The 23,413-nt window shown below is 46.3% G+C and overlaps 1 pseudogene; it reads left to right on the top strand.

Annotated features, from left to right (window-relative positions):
* The first annotated feature begins 278 nt into the window (after window positions 1-278).
* Window positions 279-22,826, top strand: LOC112403406 (nucleolar protein 56 pseudogene; annotated as a pseudogene).
* Window positions 22,827-23,413: the final 587 nt, after the last annotated feature.

Here is a 23,413-nt window from a genome sequence, read left to right as displayed (position 1 = left end):
AGAAAAAATAATCCAGACACAAAAGGGCAAATATTGTATGATTCCACTTATATGAGGTACCGAAGACAGGCTAATTCATAGACAGAAAGTAGAGTAGAGGTTACCAGTGGCTGGGGGGAAGAAAGAAGTGGGATTTATAGTTTAATAGATATAGAGTTTTTGTTGGAGACAATGAGCAGTGGTAGGTATGGCCAGTCCTGATGTCTGAGTGATTCCCTGGGCCCAGCAAAGGGACCTAGTTTCTGGAGCCTTGAAGACAAAGGGTAACACCCCAGAATATGGTCTCATTTTCCACTCCATCTTCACTGGCCAAGCAGCTGCCGAGAACAAAGGCCGCATCTCCTGATACCTGGCAAAGAAATGCGGTATTGCCTCATGAATTGGTGCCCACGAGTGTATTTGGGGAAGAGCTTCAAGAACAAGTGGAGGAGCAGCTGTCTTTCTATGAGACTGGAGAGAGTCCACGAAAGAAACTGGATACCGTGAAGGAAGCAATGGTTCAGGCAGAGGGAGCAGCTGCTGAGATGACTAGAGAGCTAGGCAGGAGAAGAAATGCTTGGAGAAGGCAGGGACGACTGGCTGCCATGGCCCTGGCATCTTCAGAAAACAGTAGTGGTATCCAGGGGGAGTGTGAGGGGACAAGTGAAAGACACAAAAAGAAGACAAAGCAAAAGCCCAGAAGGCTCCTCAGGAGGACGAGATGGAACATACATCTGTCTCTTTCTCCAAACCCAAGAAAAAGAAATCTTTTTTCAAGGAGGAGCTGCTCAGGAGTGATCTTGAAGAGACAGCTGGCAGTGGAAGTCTTCCCAGTGAGCGACCCTGAAGAGTCAGGAAACAAGAGTGCCCCCAAGAAAAAGAGGACATTCTCTTCCAGGGAGGAGCCACTCAACTGCTGAAAAGGCTGCTGGCAGCAAGGGCAGCATCTCCAAGAAAAAGAAAACGTTCCAGAAGCTATCGCAGGGAGGTGAGGATGGACATTTCCCTGCTGGGGCATAACCCATGGCGGTATCTCCCAACCCATCCCCTATATCCCAATAAAAACAAATTCACAAGAGTGAAAAAAGAAGAAGTTTTAGATATATATAGTGATGATGGTTACACAACCTTGAGAATGTATTTAATGCTACTGAATTGTATGCTTACAAACTTTTCAAAAGAGGGACTTCCCTGGTGGTCCAGTGGCTAAGACTCCATGCTCCCAATGCAGGGCGACCCGGGTTTGATCCCTGGTCAGGGAACTAGATCCCACATGCAGCAACTAAGAGTTCACGTGTCGCAACTAAGACCCGGCTCGGCCAAACAAATAAAAAACACCAAAGAAATAAAAGCAAAACCAAAAGAGCCCCACAAATGTTTAAAAAGATAAATACTGTGCTATGTATTGGGTTGGCCAAAAAGTTCGTTCGGATTTTTCCATAAGATGGTAGAGAAAACCCAACGAACTTTTGGCCAACCCAATATATTTTACCACAATAAAAATAAATGTTTTAAGTGAGTGCTCTGTGTGCTTCTGTTAAAAACATTTTTTTTGCATGTAAATTGGCTCTCTGTAAAGTGCAAGAGAAAGGTGAGAACATGGAAAGGGTGCTAGCTGCTTAGTATCGTAATCCGACTGGAAAGCATGATGACTGAAATGTTTATGTGTGTGCCAGCGCTTGTGTGGGTTTGGGAAGATGTGAGGAGGAACCAGATTTAAGAAAGGCATGGATTTAAGAGAAAGTCAGAAAGGCAAGAGGGAGCCAAAGACTGAATGCAGGGAGCAAATTTTCCAACAGGATTGCTGTCTCCAGACTCCCCAAATCACACAGAGGCCCAGTTTGCTCCTGACTCAGCAGCTGTGGCTGAGTGAAAGTTTGTCTGTAATCCTTCTCCAAGGGAAGCTTCATGCCTATTCTTCCAGAGCTCTTCTGCTTTTATCAGCTAAGTCAGGTTTTCAGATGGGCACATTTCCTTCCACAGGTAACAGAGTCTGAACAGAATCGGGAGGTGACCTCCCTTCTCTGCTTAGGGCCACCATTGCTCACCTATGCTCTGTGACTTAGCTCCCACTCTGTAATACACAGCTCACACTCACTATTACCTTCAAGAGCAGGAATTCCTTAACTGTGCATAACGCTCGATAGTTTAGAGAACACTCTGGAAGCCTGCCCCCGAGAACATCAGCTTCTTGGAGGCACGCGTTCTTTTCTGTTTTGTTCTCTGCTGCATTCCCAGCCCAAGAAACAATGGGGTCACACAGCAGATGCACCACCAACAGCGCCTGAATATGTGATGAGGGAGGGTCTCAGGGCAATGCTGGGACGTATTTTCTCCAGATGAGAAAACGGAGAAACAGCAAGACTGAGTAACTGACCCAACGATCTGGGTTTCACACAGGTGTTTTGGCTCCAAGTCTAGTGAATAAGAAGTACATCAAAATAAATGTATGTTTTTATTTATTTATTTTTAATTTTTTAAATTGAAGTATAGTTGATTTACAATGTTGTATTAGTTTCAGGTGTACAGCAAAGTGGCTCAGTTATACATTCATATATGTATATATATTTTTTTCCAGATTCTTTTCCCTTACAGTTTATTACAAAATAGTGAGTAGAGTACCCTGTGCTATACAGTAGGTCCTTGTTGGTTGTCTATTTTATATACAGTGGCGTGTATATGTTAATCCCAAACTCCTGATTTATCCCTCCCTAACCCTTTCCCCTTTGGTAACCATAAGTTCGTTTTCTATGTCTATGGGTCTATTTCTGTTTTGTATGTACGTTTACTTGTATCATTATTTTGGGGGGGAGGGCTGCGTTGGGTCTTTGTTGCTGTGCGCAGCCTTCTCTAGTTGCAGCAAACGGTTGCTACTCTTCGTTGCGGTGCGTGGGTTTCTAATTGCGGTGGCTTCTCTTTGTTGTGGAGCACGGGCTCTAGGTGCCCAGCTTCAGTAGTTGTGGCTCACGGGCTCTAGAGCACAGGCTCAGTAGTTGTGGCACACAGGCTTAGTTGCTCCACAGCATGTGGGATCTTCCCGGACCAGGGCTCGAACCTGTGTTCCCTGCATTGGCAGGCGGATTCTTAACCACTGCGCCGCCAGGGAAGTCCCTGTATCAATTTCTTTTTAGATTCCATATATAAACAATATCATATGATATTTGTCTTTCTCTGGCTTACTTCACTTAGTATGATAATTTCTAAGTCCCTCCATGCTGCTGCAAATGGCATAATTTCATTCCTTTTTATGGCTGAGTAGTATCCTGGAAATTTCTAAATATATAAATATATGTGTGTGGGTGTATATATATATCTCACATCTTCTTTATCCATTCATCTGTCAATGGACATTTAGGCTGCTTCTGTGTCTTGGCTATTGTAAATAGTGCTGTTATGAACATTGGAGTGCATGTATCTTTTTGAATTATGGTTTTCTCCTAAATATATGTTTTTAAATGCTCATGAAGGTGCATGAAGCAAATACTTTGAGTCCTTTGGATGACGCTGTTTTCTCCCATTATTCTCCTCCCTCCCATTTTTCCTTGCTTCCTGTTTTCCTTCCCCCTATTATATCAGCTTCATTCTTATTCTTACCCAGCATCCAGCTCTTGTCTCTTCCAACTGTGTGAGAATACCTCGTGGGGCCTTACCCTCCTCTCCAAATGGCTTGTTGGAGAACTCCTTTCAACCACTCACGTTCCTGCCCGAGGAGGAGTGGAGTCCTGGCCAACACAACCTGCTCTGTCCTAATAGCTTCCCAGCAATTCTGTTGCTCCCCTTAGAGAGCAGGTCTGGTCTCTGCCCGGCTGGCCCACTGGTCAGAGTAATTACAGCATTTGTTGTGTGGGGCAGAATTCCAGGCTCTTGCAGTCTTTCTTCTCATATAGGACTCCAAGTCCTTAGTAAAAATCCCTGTGTGTTTACCAGTAACAGGACAAATTGATGTCATATGCCTCCTAATACAATGCTCTGAAAAGAGCACAGCATCCTTTTTGTGGTATTCCTGCCTCAAATACATAAATCATGAGGAAGCATCAGACAAACACAAATTGAGGGGCATGCCCTAACAAGACTGGCCTGTGCTCCTCAAAAATGTCAAGGTCGTGAAAGACATGGAAAGCTTGAGGAGCTGTCCTAGATTGAAAGAGACTAAAGGGACATGGCAAGTGAATGCAACCATGATTCTAAATAGGGTCTGTGGAGTAGATGGTATTTTTTTTCTTTAATAAATTTATTTATTTTATTTATTTTTTCATTTTTGGCTGTGCTGGGTCTTCACTGCTGCGCATGGGCCCTCTCCAGTTGCAGGGAGCGGGGAACACTCCTCGTTGGGTGCGCAGGCCTCTCATTGGGGTGGTCTCTCTTTCTGCAGTGCCCAGGCTCCAGGCATGCAGGCTTCAGCAGTTGTGGCTCACAGGCTCCAGAGCGCAGGCTCAACAGCTGTGGCGCATGGACCCAGCTGCTCCGCGGCATGTGGGATCTTCCCGGACCGGGGCTCGAACCCGTGTCCCCTGCATTGGCAGGCGGACTCTCAACCACTGTGCTACCAGGGAGGTCCTAGATGGTATTCTTGAATCGGTGTCAATTTCCTGATTGTCATGGTTGTACTGTGGTTATGTTGGAGTGTGTCCTTGAACTTGGGAAACATACACTCAAGTAATTAAGTGGAGAACAATTGCTCTGCCTCTGAAAGCAGGATAACAGCAAAGTGGGTGGGAGGATGGATTTTAAAATCCAACATACCTGGGCTTCCCTGGTGGCGCATTGGTTGAGAGTCCGCCTGCTGATGCAGGGGACACGGGTTCGTGCCCCGGTCCAGGAAGATCCCACATGCCGCGGAGCAGCTGGGTCCGTGAGCGACGGCCGCTGAGCCTGCGCGTCCGGAGCCTGTGCTCCGCAACGGGAGAGGCCACAACGGTGAGAGGCCCGAGTACCGAAAAAAAAAAAAAAAAAATCCAACATACCTGACCTCCATCACAGGCCAAGTCTCAGTTTCTTCATTTGTAAAGTGGAACTAATACTATACTTACTTCAGAGCATATTTTAAGAATTCTATGAGATAATGTTGGTAAAGAGCTTACCCTGATACGTGGCACTAGGAAGCCCTCCATAAACTCTAGCTATCTTTATTGCCTGTACATGTTTCAAGGGGATGATGAACTGTCATTGCACTAAACACTGGCTTTCCAGCTCTGTGGCTGGGACTCTCCCGGGTTCCCTCCTGGCTGCTCTGCTTTGAGACCATGTCACCGTCATCATAGGCATTGTTGTCTTTGGGACCAGCCACTAGTTGGAATTATTTTCTGAGGCCTGAATTCAGTTTCCCAAGTTAAAGTGTTGAAGACTGAAGGAAATCTCTGGCACAGAGCCCTTGCTTCACAATCAGGGTTTCCTGTTCCTTGTGGCAACATGCTGGGGCGGGCTTCTATCTCTTCCTGAACAGCCTGGGGCTTGATTGAATTTCCTCTCGGCCTCCAGAGGGCATGACTCTGGATCCGGAGGTGGTCCATCCAAATCTCCTCATTTCAGAAGTTCTGGAAAGCAGCCAGGTAATCCAGCCAGTGTCCCTTAAATGTAGGCAGGTGGGGATTGAAGGTGCATGTGGGTGGCCAGACCCTGAGGGTCAGGTGTGTAGCTGCTGGGAGGGGAAGTGGCCTCTCTCTAAGCCAGACATCGGAGGGTGTGGTTTGGGCCCTACTCTGCCTCGTTGCTTAAAGCACCTGTTCCGGAAGTCACTGGGGGTGGGGGTGTCCATCGATTAGGGAGGGTGTGCTCAGCTTTCACAGATTTGATAGCAAAGCCTTCCTTGCAATTTTAATCTTCACCCTCTTTAGAGACCCTATCCATCTTGGTCTTTCAAGTATTGAATTGTTTAGATTAAAATTTTGAACTAAGTCTTGAAGCAAATATATTTATTTATTATCTCACGATTTCTGATGGTTAGGAATTCAGACCACAGTGAGGATGACTGTTCTCTGCCCCATGATATCAAGGGCTTCAGATGGCAGATTTTGATTAAGGATGGCGGTTGGAGTCATTCAAAGGCGCCTTCACTCACATGTCTGATGATTGACACTGGTTGCCCGCTGGGAACCTTACTGAGGCTATTGGTGGGCTTCCTCACAACATGGTGGCTCCTTTCCAAAAGCAAGTACCCAGAGAAAAAGGGAGAGCAAGGTGAAGGCTGCATTGCCTTTTATGACCTGCTGTGTTAGTCAGAGTACTTGAGAGAAAAAAACAAAACAAAACAGTAGGAGAGATATATATACAATTGACCCCTGAACAACATGGGTTTGAACTGCAAGGGTCCAAGGATTTATACAAGGATTTTTTTCAAGAGTAAATACTACCGTACTACACCATCCTCAGTTGATTGAATCCTTGGATGTGGAACCGTGGATACAGAGGAACTGCAGATTTTCAACTATGTGGAGGATCATCACCCCTAATCCTTGCATTGTTCAAGGGTCAACTGTATATAATATTTATTTTTAGAAATAGGTTCATGTGATTATGGAGGCTGCAAGTCCAAATCTGCAAAATGGGCCAGTAGACTGGAGACCCAGAGAAGAGCCAATGCCATGGTTCAAGGCCAAAAGTCGTCTGCTGCAGAATTCCCCCTTGCTTGGAGGAGGTCAGCCTTTTGTTCTATTCAAGCCTTCAACTGATTGGATGAGGCCCACCCATGGAGGGCAATCTGCTTTACTCAAAGTCTACAGACTTAAATGTTAATCTCATCCCCCAAAAATCCTCACAGAAACATCCATAATAGTGTTTGACCAAATATCTGGGCACTGTTGCTCAGCCAATTTGACACACAGAATTAACCATTACACCTAGTTTCAGAACTCACATAGCATACTTCTACCACATTCTGTTGGTCAAGGCAGTTACAAAGGTCTAGCCAATTACAAGGGAAGGGAACATCGAACACCCCTCCGCTGCCAGCTCAACAGAGTAATAGCAATGTCATGCTGTAAAAAGCATATGCATGTGGCATGTGGTATACATTGGTGTGGCATCTTTGGAAAATACGATGTAACAAATGCCCAACTGTGATGTAAGGGAAAAGGAAACCAATTTATAATAAAATATTATGTCTTTCAAAATGTAAATTCCCAGTTGTGGCTGCACTCAGAGTTATAGTGGAGAAGTCAGGTGTCCTGCACCTGTACACAGCATGACATTGAATGTGAGCACCACAGTTACAGACTGCTACAGGTATGTCCCATGGGAAACTCAAAAAACATGAGTGGAGCTGCTGTGGGTGGTGTGATTTTCCAAAATGGCGAATGCTCTAAAATTCTACACAAGGCAAAATGCAATTTTCCCTCTGTTTACATGGTAGTTGTATTCCTGGGGCAGGGGGGTGGGTGGTGGGAAATTTAGGCATATAAAAGTTTGCAAAAATCACATTGTGTTTATATGTAGAGTGGGGTTAGGTTTCAAGGCTCAAGGCACTATAAATAGATTGTTTTGCCTATAGGAATGTGTCAGGGAACACTCAGACATCATGGGGGATATAAGACAATTCCTGTAGAACCTTCCAGCACATTGCAGGAGGACTTCTGGCCTCCCTGATCTTTCCCTACTAAAAGTCAATAGTGCCCTCTCCAGCACTGAGACCACCAAAAACAGCCGCTACGCCTTTTTAAAACTCCTCCTGGAGGGCAATAGCAACCCTAGTGAGAAGCAGTGCTATAAAGGAAAGGAACAGAGAAATTCCAAAGATTCCTGTGGAGAAAGTCTGGGGAGTATAGAAATGAATCAACCAGTGACAAAATGAAGGATGGAAGGCAAAAAGCCTCATGCCACATCTGATAGGTAAGACTACCCTGTGTGTGTGTGTATGTGAGTGTGGGTGGGTGGAAGGATCCCAACCCACCCCAGAGACCACAGTAGAGGCCCCACCCTGCTCCTCCAGGGATCCAGCACCATCCAGGTTCAGCCAGAAGAGAGTCCTTTTCTACATGTCCACTGTCGTCTGCATTAAGGGACCCTAAGCTTGTAGGACGTTTCCCACACTTGGAGTGAAGCAAGGGAAAAAGGAACTGAATGGCCAACAGTGTTCTCTTTTTGATCACTACACCCCAATAGTTGGGTCTCTCCTTGGTTAGGGATGAAAGAGAAACCTTAGGCCTTGCTGGGACTATTTGATAAAAACAAGAAACTTCAAAGCATCCTCATTTTTTTTTTTTTTAACAAACAAAGCATCATTCAGGAACCCCTATGTTATACCTAGTGTATCTTTTAAACTCCTACCCCTGGGCCTTTGCACCTGTCATGTGCCCTGTTGCAAAGGCATCTTCCCTTCTGGAAGCCCATGTAAAGCCTGTTTATCCCCAGTCTCACTTCCTTCATGAAGCCTGTGTTTCCCAATCCAACCCAAGGAGACCTCTTGTCCTCCCCCACATCACTCTGTCTCTTATGGACCTGTCAGACTCACATGTGCTGCATGCATCTTTCATTAGGCTCTTCTCTCTCACTGGATACTTTCTTAAGGACAGAACTGAGGCTGATGCCCCTGTTTCTTTGTATCTCCCCAGAGCACCTAACCCAGTGCCTGATCAAAGTGCAATGAAACTTTATAAATCCTGCCACTTGAAACATGGTGGCTTTAACCTCCTGAGGTCAAACTAAACTTTCACATCCCTGGGAATTAATTGCTGACATTTTCAGAGCTTCCCATCTTCCTGTGAGGCTGAACTTTAATGGCTACTTGAAACAATAGGGCATTGATTTTGTTTAAGTGGCTGTTGAGAAGGGCTGCAGGGAAGGGAAAGCTGCAAAGGTCTGAGTCGGGAAGGCAGGGGCAGCTGAGGAAGGGAGTAAATTGCCTTTGGCCTTTAAGAGGTGTAGCCCTGAGTCCCTCTCAGTGAGGGAAGGCAGCGTGAGAGTCTCTTCAATCATCATCCTCAAACTTTACAACCTGTTCTCTTGTCACACTTCATGTCTAAATAGTCCTGTAAGTCATTTCAGACACTCCCAGAGCCCCTGTATGGAGCTTCTCTGCCCCCAAACGGCGAGAATTTTCAGAAACCCACCGAAGTATAAGAACTTCTTCATTTTAGTTTTCAGTTGATTGGGAGGTTTTTTGGTATCACAGGTTCTGGATTTGCTGTTTCTGGAGTGCCTGTGTTCTTGTCCTGTGACCTCATTCAATCCTCAGTTCAAGCCTCCCTGCATTACAGCTCATAGCAGCCTGAACTTCCCCTTCTTAGCATTTGTACAAGTGTGCTGAAAACTGTTTTTTAATGATCTGTTTAATGCCTCCTTCTCCTGCTGAGCTGCATGCCCCATGAGGGCAAGTGGCCAGGACTTTCAGGTCCACCTCTGTGCTGTTTGTTCCTGGCACAGAGCGTAGTGGGGCTCGGTTAATATGCATTGGGTGGGGAAAGAATCTGGCAGTTCCTCAAAAAGTTAAACACGAGTTGCGATACGACGCATCAATTCCACTCCTAGGTATTTACCCAAGAGAATTGAAAACACGTGTCCACACAGAAACTTGTATACAAATGTTCATAAAGGCGATATTCATAATAGCCCAAACGTGGAAATACCCAAATGTCCATCATGCACACATGAATAGAACGTGGTCCATCCATACCATGGAATATCATCCAACCATAAAAAACAATGAAGGGGCTTCCCTGGTGGCGCAGTGGTTGAGAGTCCGCCTGCCGATGCAGGGGATGCGGGTTCATATGCCGGGGAAGATCCCACATGCCGCGGAGCGGCTGGGCCCGTGAGCCATGGCCGCTGAGCCTGCGCGTCCCGAGCCTGTGCTCCGCAACGGGAGAGGCCACAACAGTGAGAGGCCCGCGTACCGCAAAAAAAAAAAAAAAAAAAAAAAAAAAAGCAATGAAGTACTGTTACAACCTTGAAAACATTATGCTAAGTGAAATAAGCCAAACACAAAAGGCCACATATTATATGAATTCACTTGTATGAAATGTCCAGAATAGGCAAATCCATAAAGACAGAAGGTAGATTAATGGCTGCTAGGGGCTGGGGGAGGAGGTAATGGGCAGAGACTTCGCATGAGGTTTCTTTTTGTCATGATGGAAATCCTTCGGAATTAGAGAGGGTGATAGTTGCACAGTACAGGAAATATACTAAAAAACATTGAATTGTAAACTTTAAAGTGGTGATTTCATGTTTTTTATGTTGTGTGAATTATATCCCAATTTTTAAAAATACTGCCTTAAAATAGACATATTTATTTATTTATTTATTTTGGCCACACCTTGAGGGACCTTAGTTCCCCAACAAGGGATCCAACCCATGCCCCCTGCGACGGAAGCGCAGAGTCCTAACCATTGCACCGCCAGGGAAGTCCCAATATACATATGTATTGAGTGAACAGTTCATCCCTGAAACAAACTCAAGGGGCTCTGGATCAACTGTAAGCCTTTCTGGACTTTCCTGCTGGCTGTGGTTCCTAAGAAAAGTTGGTCTCTAAAGGATGAGATGTTGGCACTCTGTGTGAGAAAAGGGTATGGCCATGGTTTATCTGTGTGCATTGGCTGCCAGCACTCTTGTTGGATATGGTCCATCACTGACATTTTTATTAACTTCAAGAGAGGAAGTTGGAGAGGGAGGCTTCCACCCTTTTTTCTTGTAACTGATTTCCTAGGTGTGTCAGATGAACAAAAACATCCTTGATATCGAGGCCAAGTACATCAGCTCCAGCACAGGGGGACAGGGGCCGGTGGCAAATACTCCAGTTAGACTTTGGATGTATTTTATTGCAGGCTTTGGAAGTTTACGTAAGAGGTGAGAGAAAACCAGTTGGTGCCATGTGAGGTCATGGTTTAGAGCTGTCACGAATCCAGAGAAATGTGCTATGTCTGTAGTTCAAACCCTGACGGAGTGGGTATAAGGAGAGGGACAGACATTCCACGTGTGAATATACTCAGGGGCCCTTCAGTTTGGATGAACAAGGGAAATTTTCAGGGTTTGTTCTTGCAGATGGATTTCCTCTGAATGAGAAGGCGGGACGGATCCTCTACCAGGTTATTCCTTCTTATCGAGAAGCAAAAACATCCTGAGAAAAATCAATTTGGAAAAGGGAAAAAACATTTTTGCAGGAGAGACACAGGAATTCTTTGCTCTCAACAGGCCCTGACCAGGGCCTCTTAGAGGTCGAGACTGACCTGCAGTTATGTGCTTTTTTAAAGGTTCCTAGTATATTAAAATGTGAAGAAATGCCCCCCTCAAAAGGTTGCTGAGAACTGCGGTATATTTTATTATTTATTTATTTATTTATTTATTTATTTATTTATTGGCTGCGTTGGGTCTTCTGTTGCTGCGCACGGGCTTTCTCTAATTGCAGTGAGCGGGGGCTACTCTTCGTTGCGGTGCGAGGGCTTCTCATTGCGGTGGCTTCTCTTGTTGCAGAGCACAGGCTCTAGGCACGCAGGCTTCAGTAGTTGTGGCACATGGGCTTCAGTAGTTGTGGCTCACGGGTTCAAGAGCACAGGCTCAGTAGTTGTGGCATGCGGGCTTAGTTGCTCCACAGCATGTGGGATCTTCCCGGACCAGGGCTCGAACCCATGTCCCCTGCATTGGCAGGAGGATTCTTAACCACTGCGCCACCAGGGAAGCCCTGCGGTATATTTTAAATGTTTACATTTGACAGATTAATACTTTTACCACAGAAAAATAGAATAAAAGTAATTATGCTTTTGCAAGATAATGCCAGGACATATTTTAAATATATGACATGAAGTGCTCTATAGGCAGTGATGGAACTCGGATTTAGAGTTTTACCCCGAATGTCAACTTCTCTCAACCCTGTCATCTAGAGATAACATCCAAAGCCAGAGTAGGGGGCCCTTTGTGAATCGTGAGACCACAGCCCAGTGCCCTCTATACTCCACCCTCACCCCTAAATAGGCCCCGTGGGCCCCAGCAGCTACTGCAGTTCACTTGGGTTGGGGTGACATGGTGCATACTCAAAAGCTGTGTTTGTGCTGAAGCCAGTTCTTATTACGACCTTTCTCTTCAGTCAATAAGCGGTTTGCTCTTAAGACCTTAGTATTCTTTCTGGTCAATTCCATATGCTTGTTTGCTGCTGCCCTGCAGTGCCTGGGATTTTGTGGATTTTATTTTTGCTTAATTTTAGTCAAAAGCAGTAGCTTATTACAAGGGCAAAGGCAATAATTGTTCATTTTCCAACTATGAACAACCAAGTGTCAAGCACGGTCACACTCCAGCCCCTCTAGGTCTCACTTGTGGACCCGGCTCCTGTGAAGGACGTGTTTGAGGCCTCAGTCTACTCTGGACTCCTCATGCATCTCTTTTCCTGAAGCCTCAAACCCAGATGGCCACAGCCGCCAGTGACTTGGTAGTGGCACTGTGAGCCCAAGGACCCACTGGGGACTCACCTGGAGAAATTTGGGAAAGGGAATTTGGCTTCATTAGAACATCTTTAAACAGGGTGGCGGGGCGGGGGTTGGAATTCCCTGGTGATCCAATGGTTAGAACTCGGCACTTTCACTGCCGGGGCCCGGATTTGATCTCTGGTCAGGGAACTAAGATCCCACAAGCCGTGTGGCATGCCCGCCACCCCCCCAAAAAAACATTGAGGGGACACATGGCATTTCGGATCATTGAAGAGGGCAAGCTCCCTGAAGGAGTCGCTTGGATACTAAATCTCTGTGTGGGGTACCAGTTGTGAACTACCTTGCCATTCCCCAGTTGTGGCAGTCAGGGAACATTCCAGAACACCTATCATGTACCAGGTATGAATCAAACACTTGTCATGGCATCATCTCTTTTTATCTTCACCACAATCCAACGATATCGGTACTATTCTCATGCCCATTTTACAGATGAGGAAACCAAGGGTAGAATGGCTAAGCAACTTGCCCCAAATCACACAGCTAATGAGTAGCAGAGCTAGGGTATGAAGACTGCTCCGTCTCACTCCAGAGGTCAGGATCTCAGAAACTCTATTTCCGGGTTTCTAGAGAACTTTCCTTTTCCAAACCAACTTTATGTTCTCCAGGGCCTTTGTGTGAACAGAGAGCCAACTTTACACCCCACAGGGCAGTGAAAAGGAGGATCCTGCAGCTTGGCTGTGAATTCAAACAACAAGGACACACGAAGCTCTGAACCTCGGGAGGAGGGAGACCACAAGCCTCTCTGGGAAGAGTTGTGAGCAGGAAGAGGTGTCTGTGCCCTGTGGAGACCAGCCTCCTAAGCAGCTCACCCAAGGTTTCCTCTCAACAGAGACAGAAAGAGATTCAGGAGTCTTGCAGCAGGAAGGAAACTTGATGACTATTCACCCTCTCCTGTTCCTCAGAGGGAAACAGATCTGGAAGATTAAGTAAAGCACACCCTTTCTGCAAGCACAACCTGGGTCTCCTGGCTCCCACATGATTTAGAAGGTGGGCCACTTTCTACAGTAGGAAGCCCAGGGCCTGAGAGGTGATGTAACTGACCATGACAGGGACCCAGCCTCGAGCCCCTTGAGGTCTGCCACCTGCTAAAGTAACGGTGGACTGTGGATGGGGGGAGGTCTTCAACTCCTTTTAGGATGAATGAATCATATGCATTTTTGTGAGAATAAGAATTATCTGGGGGCACATGTTAAAAATGACTCCAATCTGACTGCAGGTCTTGCCCTTGATATACTGTTCTCACTGCTGATCCATAAAGTCTCCAGTCTATTATCACCAACTTTTCATGGACTAAATGGTGCTCTTTTTAGATATGTTTCCTGCAGGTCCGGACCTGTCTGGATTTTGAGCACACTTTTTACCCACTGCCTTCTTGCCTTTATTTTCTATGGTGTAGGCTGTGTCCTCTAGGGGGCAGAAATGAGCCACTTGTTCTTTGGGACTGGGCCTAGAGATGTCTCAGAACTTTAAGGAGAAAGTAAAAATACCCAAAGATGTTTAGAAAGGAAGCAGATCATGCACATGCTTTTCTCACTAGATTGAAGTGTGATCTAGAGTCCTCTAAGAGACAGAATACTGGTAGGAACTCAGGCTCTGAATTCAAACAGACTCAAGTTCATGGATCTAACGTACTACACCATGACTACAATTCACAATACTGTACTGTGTATTTGAAATTTGCCAAGAGAGTAGATCTTAAGTGTTCTCAACACACACACACACACACACACACACACACGCACAAGGGAACTATGTGAGGTGATGGATGCATTAACTAACCTTATTGTGGTAATTATTTCATTATATATATGAATATCAAATAATTCACTGAACACCTTAAATTTCCAGTGTTATTTGTCAATTATATCTCACTAAAGCACAAAAAAAAGAAGAAAAAACACAAAAAACAAAAGACCAGACCCAAGTTTACATCCAGTGGTCAGCCATCTACTGTCTTTGTAACCACAGCAGGCTATTCAAATTCATCAAGCCTCAGTTTCCTGTTTTGTAAAATAGGAATAATAATAATACCTTCTCAATAAGATTGTTGTGAGCTTTATATCGCAATTGCTAAAAAAAGTTTGCTTTCATTATTACCTCAACTGTTACTTCTGCTTTCTTACCAGCATATGATTTTTAAGTCTGAAGGGAAGGTGAAACCCACTTTCTTCAATAGTTGGCTAAAGCTCTCTAAGGAGGCATTCAGTCCATTCTTTTCCAGGCTCTGTGCTAGGATGACATTTTCACATCCTGGAAACCAATAATATGAACAACACAGAGGCCACACTGGACAGAAGGAAACGTGTTGGCTTCCTCAATAAAATCAAACCCGCTTCCTCCAAGCGGGGACATGGACACTGTCTGCATAGGAAGGGTGGCTGGCTCTCTTGTTTCTGTCCCCCAAGATTCACCTTCTCCCAGAGATTTCTCCCTGATCTCACTGGGCCCACCACGGGCAAGGAAAGCTGCACTCCTTCTACACCCCTGTGAGAATTTTGCCTCTACCACCCACCTTAGTGGATCTGAATTTGATTTTATTGAGGATGTCAGTAAGTTTCCTTACCCTGAGACTTGGGGATTCTCTCCTTTTTAGCTTCATCCTGAGATTTCAGGATCCTTAGTGCCTAATTGGAAATAACAATAATAATGATCATAGCAGCTACCATTTTATGTGCCAAGTGCATATGGATTCTCTCGTTCTGCTTCAGCCCAGGGGGGTTAGTTCCTGTGACCACCACATTTTACAAATAGAGAAACTGAGGTACTGGGACATTAGGTAACTTCCTCAAATCCTCTTTTTTTCTTTTCTTTTTAAAAATATTTATTTATGTACTTGGCTGCGCTGGGTCTTAGTTGTGGCCTGTGAGATCTTCCTTACCACGTGCAAGATATTCGTTGCGGCATGCGGGATCTTTTAGTTGTGGCACGTGGGATCTTTTAGTTGCGGCATGCAGGATCTAGTTCCCTGACCAGGGATCGAACCCGGGCCACCTGAATTGGGAATGCGGAGTCTTAACCACTGAACCACCAGGGAAGTCCCCTTTTTTTCTTTTTTAATTGAAGTATAGTTGATTTACAATGTTGTGTTTGTTTCAGGTGTACAGCAAAGTGATTCAGTTTTATGTATATATTATTTTTCAGATTCTTTTCCATTATAGGTTATTATAAAATATTGAATATAGTCCCCTGTGCTATACAGTAGGATCTTGTTGCTTATCTATTTTATATATAGTAGTGTATATCTGTTAATCTCAAGCTCCTAATTTATCTCTCTCCCACTTCTTTCCCCTTTGATACCATAAGTTTGTTTTCTATGTCTGTGAATCTATTTCTGTTTTGTAAATAAGTTCATTTGTATCATTTATTTTAGATTCCACATATAAGTGATATCATATGATATTTGTCTTTCTCTGTCTGACTTACTTCACTTAGTATGATAATCTCCAGGTCCATCCATGTTGCTGCAAATGGCATCATTTCATTCTTTTTTATGGCTGAATAATATTCCATTGCATATATGTACCACATCTTCTTTATCCATTCATCTGTTGATGGACATTTAAGTTGCTTCCATGTCTTGGCTATTGTAAATAGCGCTGCTATGAACATTGGGGTGAATGTATCTTTTTGAATTAGAGTTTTCTCTGGATATATGCCGAGGAATGGGATTGCTGGATCACACGGTAACTCTGTTTTTAGTTTTTTAAGGACCCTCCATACTATTTTCTATAGTGGCTGCACCAATTTATATTACTACCAACAGGGCAGGTGGGTTCCTTTTTCTCCACACCCTCTCCAGCATTTATTACTTGTAGACTTTTTGACAATGGTTATTCTGACTGGTGTGAGGTGATATCTCATTGTAGTTTTGATTTGCATGTCTCTAATAATTAGCAATGTTGAGCATATTGTCATGTGCCTATTGGCCATCTGTATTTTTTCTTTGGAGAAATGTCTGTTTAGGTCTTCTGCCCATTTCAAAGCCTCTTGGGTAGTCTGACTACAGAGCTGAATTCCAAGTCACTTGACCATGAAGGGAATTGAATAAACACAGACACTGCGTCCCCACCCCTGATGACACCAGTTTCATCAGAAAGTTTGACTGCAGCCTGAGCTCCCTCTGGCTGGCCCCTGAGTCAGGTCAAGGTGTCAATGACATCAAGGAAGAGTTGTCCTGCAGGGAGAGAGCCAGCATCCCACAGCCATACTCTCTTCTGGCATATACTCTCCCATATACTTCCCTCACCCACCCCCAACAGCAAGTTTCCTCCCTGCTTGAGACGCTGGGAGACATTCAGTTCCATGACACTTTGCAAAGGCTCGTAGAGGGGGAAGGAGTGTGTAGCTCCTTTGAGATGCAGTCAGCTTGCAAATGTCTGACACAGGCAGGAAGAGAAACACCTCTGAGGTCCTTCCTTGTCAGGCAAACTGAGCCCTGGGCCTAAGTACAAATGCTGTTCCCTCCTGTCTTACCTTTTCACCTCCCTATTTTTTCACCACTGTGAAGGCAACACTCACCAGGGCATGTAAAGACACCGTCCCTGCCCTGGAGACTCAGAATCTGCCGCCATCGCTATGAGGTGAGAAGGAAATTGCAGTGTTGAGGTTTCTTGCTTCTTCCTTCCTCACTGAGATAGAAAAACCCCAACTGTCAACAAACCCCAAACCAATCAACCAAATGATGCTGGAGGTTGCTGGGCAGCAAGGCTGTGTCTGTGGCAAAAAAGATCACGAGATAGCCTGGTCACAGAAACCAAGGTGACAAAGGACAGAGGATGAAAAGAAGAGGAGAAAGCTTGAGAAGGGGGCTGCTTGCAACTCAAAGGGAGTGAGGCCAGGGTGTGTAGATTCCCCAGATACCCAGGCTGCTAGGGCAGGCAGGGTCAGCCAGTGAGGAGGAAAAAAAAATGGTGGATGGGGAGGGATCAGAAAAGAGGGCTTCTATGACCCAACAGGCAAAAAGGAAGACCTTGGAAAGAAAAGCAAAGAGAACCAACAAGATTAGGACATTAAATATCCATTCCCACTGACAGAACTGTATGTATATAAATTGTGCCTCATAAACCTGACTTAAAAATAAGCTGGGGGCTTCCCTGGTGGCGCAGTGGTTGAGAGTCCGCCTGCCGATGCAGGGGACACAGGTTCGTGCCCCGGTCCGGGAAGATTCCACATGCCGCGGAGCGGCTGGGCCCGTGAGCCATGGCTGCTGAGCCTGCGCCTCTGGAGGCTGTGCTCTGCAACGGGAGAGGCCACAACAGTGAGAGGCCTGCATGCTGCAAAGAAAAAAAAAAAAACGGAAAGAAAAAAACTAAATAAATAAGCTGGGGGAGGTGTCAAAAATTATATATTACAACTCAGCCACATTAAAAAAAGAGAACAATTTAGGCTCTTTATTTCTTAGAACCAATACAAGCTTCTTCACAAACTCTTATTCCCATTAATATTAGGTGGGAGAATTTAAACTTGCCAGTTAAAGGAAAATGAGTCTCTTCCACTTTATTTTATTTATTTTTAAAAGAGGGTATGTGTGTGGCTTCCCTGGTGGCGCAGTGGTTGAGAATCTGCCTGCTAATGCAGGGGACACGGGTTTGAGCCCTGGTCTGGGAAGATCCCACATGCTGCGGAGCGGCTGGGCCCGTGAGCCACAACTACTGAGCCTGCGCGTCTGGAGCTTGTGCTCTGCAACAAGAGAGGCCACAATAGTGAGAGGCCTGCGCGCGGCGATGAAGAGTGTCCCCCACTTGCCACAACTAGAGAAAGCCCTCGCATAGAAACGAAGACCCAACACAGCCAAAAATAAATAAAATAAAAATAAATAAATAAGAAGACCCCAAGATCACTATTTAAAAAAAAAAAAAAGGGTATGTGTGTTGGGTTTTTTTTTAATTTCTTTTTTATTTATTTATTTTTGCTGCGTTGGGTCTTCATTGCTGTGCGCGGACTTTCTCTAGTTGCGGCGAGCGGGGGCTACTCTTCGTTGCGGTGCGCGGGCTTCTCATTGCTGTGTCTTCTCTTGTTCTAGAGCAAGGGCTCTAGGTGAGCAGGCTTCAATAGTTGTGGCACACCGGCTCAGTAGTTGTGGCTTGCAGGCTCTAGAGCACAGGCTCAGTAGTTGTGGCACACGGGCTTAGTTGCTCCGCAGCATGTGGGATCTTCCCGGACCAGGGCTCGAACCCGTGTCCCTTGCATTGGCAGGCAGATTCTTAACCACTGTGCCACCAGAGAAGCCCCCTCTTCCACTTTAAATTAATTTTGTTAAATTAGTTCAGCCACTTTTGGATAAATATTCAGTCCAGTCCCTGCCTGGACTATTACCTGCTCTCCAGGTGTACCCCCCTCCTACCCCTCCCCGATCTGTCCCCACTCTGTGTGTAACTCTGGGACAATGGAGAGGGTGACTGGTCTGGGTGCTGGACCCTGTGTTGTGCTCTAGTCTTCAGTGACCTCTACAGAGATGCCCTTCACCCACCAGGTCTGCTGACATCCATGGTTGAGGTCCTGGCTGCCGGGGCCTGCTGCTTCACCCGGCTCATGGGTCCTGTCTCAGTTCTGCTGGTTCTGTGCATACAAACCTGCACTTGTTCGATGTCTCTGCATGTTTTCCATTTCCCAAGGCAGGTCCACAGGATCCCAACTCTCAAGCTCCTCTGCATTCCCTAGCAGCCTTAGGAGCTTCCGGGTTTCTCCCACACTCAAGCTAAGGGGAATTGGGGTAAGGCAGGGTGGGGGGCAGGGCACATCTAAAGTCCCTCTCCCGGACTAAACATGTTATGCAGTCATCTCTGCTACACTGGAGCTGCCCTAGATGGACATAGGGCCACACCCTATGGGACGTGGGTGACTGCCCCAGGGCTCCAGTGGAGGAGCGAGGCATAAATCTTTTGTGTTTCTGGCCTGTTCTCAACCTCTGTGGAGGTTTTCTACTGTTCTCTACGCCGGCACCAAGGTTTGACAAGGGTCAAAGAGCACGGGCTTCTGGCCTCCCATCCCTCCTGCTTCCCCTCCAAGCACCAGAAGGCTTTGTACTTCCTCTTTCTGTTTTTCAGGGATTTCTTTTCGTTGTATCTTCCTTCTTCCCTGCCCTCTGGGTTTTGTTCTAGACGGTATCCACCTTTCTCCTTCCCTAGGACCGTGAGCCCCATGGTACAGTGAGAGAATTTTGCTCACTCATAAGGAAAGTGCCTTGGAAAATGTTTCAAAAACAGTACCTCCATTACTGTAGGATTTTAGGAACAAGGTAGTCATTTCCAAGGGAGGATGTGTTTTTTAGCCGTGATGCACATCTTTCGGGATCTTAATTCCCTAACCAGGGATTGAACCTACGCCCTTCGCAGTGAAAGAGCTGAGTCCTAACCACTGGACCGCCAGGGAATTCCCACCAAGGGAGTGTTTTTGCCGGCATGTTAAGGGACAGTGCTTTTTTAAAAAATTAATTAATTAATCAATTAATATTTATTTATTTATTTATTTGGCTGTGTTGGGTCTTCGTTGCGGCACACGGGATCTTCATTGCAGCGCGTGGGCTTCTCTCTAGTTGTGGTGCAAGTGCTCCAGAGCATGCAGGCTTAGCTGCCCCATGGCATGTGGGATCTTATTTCCCCCACCAGGGGTCAAGCCCACATCCCCTGCATTGGAAGGCGCATTCTTAACCACTGGACCACCAGGGATGTCCCAAGGGATGGTGTTTTAAATGATACACATTTTCTAAAAATGGGGGAATTCTCATCCACTCAGGTAAACAACACACACTTAGTTATCTTTCCCAAAGTCACCTCCTTCTGTTTTCCCCCAAGCCTGTTCCTCCTTCTGTGTTTCTAATCTACCCAGACACCCAAGTCGGAGATTGAGACTCCTAGACCCTTTGTTTCACATCCAGTCTGTCACTGTATCTTCTTCCTCCTTCAACTGGAAGAATGGCTGTTTCTGTCCTTGCTCCCATCCCCACCGCTACTGCTGACGTTCAGGCCCTTGTGTTTCTCACCTGGATTGCTGGAAGGATTCTGATCGATCTTTCTATGCCCAGACTTGTTTACTTGCTTTCCTCTACCCGTCCTTCTTGCCACTGGCATGCTTTCCCAATACATATCAGACCGTGTCATGCCTCCACTTAAAACACTTCTGTGGTTCCCCATGCCTATATCACGTGACCCCTGCCCAACTCTCAAGACTCATCTCCTTCTGTTAAGTACACAACCTCTGTTCCAGCCACACCAAACAGCTTGAAGTGGACTGGCTATGCCATGCTGGTCACCTGTGTGACTTTGCACATGCTGTGCCCTCTGGCAGGAACGTCTCTTCCCACCTTCTTATCATGCAACATTCAGCTCAAAGACTTCCTTCTCCTTGAAGACTTTCTGTTTCCCTCAAGCAAGAACTCTATGCTTTCAATCATCATGGTACCAACTTGCCTCTCTTAGGACACTTGTCACACAGAATTGTATCACAGCGCTAGGCTGTGAACTCCTTGGGGCCAGTGATGGGTTATAGTAATCTTTATTTCTCCAGCATGTTGCATGGTGTCTAGCCCAAGTTAGTTGAATGAATGAATAACACTGAGCATCAGCCCTGGAGTGGGAAGAGACCTTGAAGGTCACTAGGTTCAATGTTTGTATTTTCCAGATGATTCTCAGAGAGGTGAAGTCACCAGGTTGACCTCACACAGCTCACTGATAACATAACCAGACCTGGTCCTTTGAATCCGAGAACTGAATTTTCTTACTATTTTGCAGAGCCTCTAGACACAGCAGGCTGTGGGTAGGGGTTGGTGAGAAGACAGCAGAAGCAAAAAATTAACTCAGGGCCTGGTATAACTTATTCTCGAGCAAGAAAAGGGGTCAATCCCACAAAGGGTTTTTGTAAAACCCTCGTTACTCTCACCTGTGCAGTTGGAGCGACGTACACATTACCAGCATGAGCAGTGGCACCTGAGGTTACAACAACGATGCTGTGGAAGACATTTGAATACAGTCCTCACTTGTTCACTACTGACTTGTTTGAGGCCCAGACAATTTATCCAGCCTGACTACACTACCATCATCACAGGGATTTTTTTTTTTTTTTGCTTTATTTATTTAAAAAGAGTCTGAATTTTATGGTTTACAAAAAAACAACAAAAAAACAGCCTTATAACCCTCACCTTGTTTCCTCCCATAGACAGCGGGGGTGATAGAGTCAGCTGTCTATGGGAGAAAACAAGGTGAGGGTTATAAGGCTGATTGAGCCCAGGTGGAAGCTTGAATCTGGGGGTTATTTACGGCATGACTTCGGACAAGCCACTTAACTGCTCTGCACCTCAGCTTTTATGCTTGTGAAAATAGAGGTCATGCTAGTTCTCTCCATGGTTGTCATGGGAATGGAAGAGAGGCCCTCGGGCAGCAGCCAGCAGAGTGGGTGAAGCCGAGCCCTAGAGCCAGAGCACCTGGGTTGGAACTCTGGCTCCACCCTTGCAAGGTGTGTGACCTCTGACAGGTGACTGTCCTCTCTGTGACTCAGTTTCCTCTCTTTGTGGGTTGTTAGGACCCGTGGGGTGCTTGCCAGTACCTGGCCCATAGTAAGCACCAGGTAAGTGCAAGCTGGTGAAAACGCTGGACCCGGTGCCCGGCATTTAATACACGGGAGCAGCTCCTTCCTCCTCGCACACCCAGAGGGACCCCGGGCTGTACCTCCGTCTGGGGGTGCACAGGACCTTGGCCATGCTCTTCAGTCCACCCTGTATCAACTCATGATAAATCTGGAGGAACCAAGCCCTCCCTTTTCTCTGTTGAGCCAGTGACAAGTGATTCTTTCTCTTGGTCACTAGAGTCTCCGTATGTGAACCCCCGGCCCAGATATAGGGAGTCTGCTCTCCCGCATCCCCACCACAACAGGTGCAAGCCCAGTCTTGGGCCGAAGTCCCTGCTCCCAGGTCAGGACAGTGTGGTCTCCTGCCCAGCTCCACACAGGGTGCTTTGTTCAGTTCTGCGGCCTGGGCCCCAGCTCCCGAAACCTCCCCGAGACCTGTTTGTACCTGTTGTCTCTTGGGTTTATTAGTCTCAGCTCACCTGCTAGACTCTCAACTCTGCGTGCCAACCCAGTCACCTTTCCCTTGCGGACACAGCCCTGGGCCCTGACAGGGAAGCTCAGCCCCAGGCTCCATTCGCCCTCCTGGAGGCAGTGGAGGGAGGCCGGTGGGACATGGACTAGAACCTGAATTCAGAAGAGAAGGAGCCTGATTCCTGCTGCTGCTCCTGAGATGTTGAAAACAAAGACAGCAAAGGTCTGCGGGTCTGGCTTCTGTGTCTCTCAGAAATCCCTCCGCCCTGTGACAGTTCCAGGCCCAGCATCCCAGAAACGGAAGAGACCGTAGAACTCTTCTGGGCCTGCTCTTATCTGAAGCAGGAGGCCGTGCTACGGCACCCCAGGCAGGTGGTCTTCCAGGCCCTGCGTGAATGTGCTCTGTGACAGAGCGCTCACTCCCTTTCCACCTGCACATGCCATGGCTCAGCCCGCCGCTGGCTGGAAATGTGGCTTCTGGAATTTTGACCCAATGCTCCTAGTCTCTCTTCTGTGTGATGGTTGGTTTGAGCAGTTATTCTACCCACTCCATCTCTACAGCTTCTCCAGGCTCAACACCCTCATGGTTCCTCACGTAACATGATTTCCAGACCCCTCCCCATCCTGCCTGTGATCACTGGACTTCTCTCAAGCCCACAGAAAAGCATTGTAACAATAACAAGGAAGACAGCAGATATTTCGGGCCCTATTGTGTGGCAGGTATGGTGTGGAGGTGGGGCACACAGGTGTCACATCTGGCCTCTGTCCTCAGGGAGCTGACCATAGAGGTGAGAAAGGGATAACCTACCCTCACGTTTGCAGGCCAGTGGAGGGCACCTGCCATATGCCTACATATTAAACATTTAACAGTTGGGGGAGGGGGTGGGTACCTAAAATATACAAAGTTTCTTTTTGAGATAATGAAAATGTCTAAAAATGATTGTGGTGAAGGCTGCACACATCTGTGAAGCTACTAGAAACCATTGAATTGTACA

This window comes from Neophocaena asiaeorientalis, unplaced genomic scaffold, assembly GCF_003031525.2.
Source record: "Neophocaena asiaeorientalis asiaeorientalis breed wild unplaced genomic scaffold, Neophocaena_asiaeorientalis_V1.1 scaffold140, whole genome shotgun sequence".
In the NCBI taxonomy this organism is placed as follows: Eukaryota; Metazoa; Chordata; class Mammalia; order Artiodactyla; family Phocoenidae; genus Neophocaena; species Neophocaena asiaeorientalis.
This window is presented reverse-complemented; position numbering and strand designations above follow the sequence as displayed.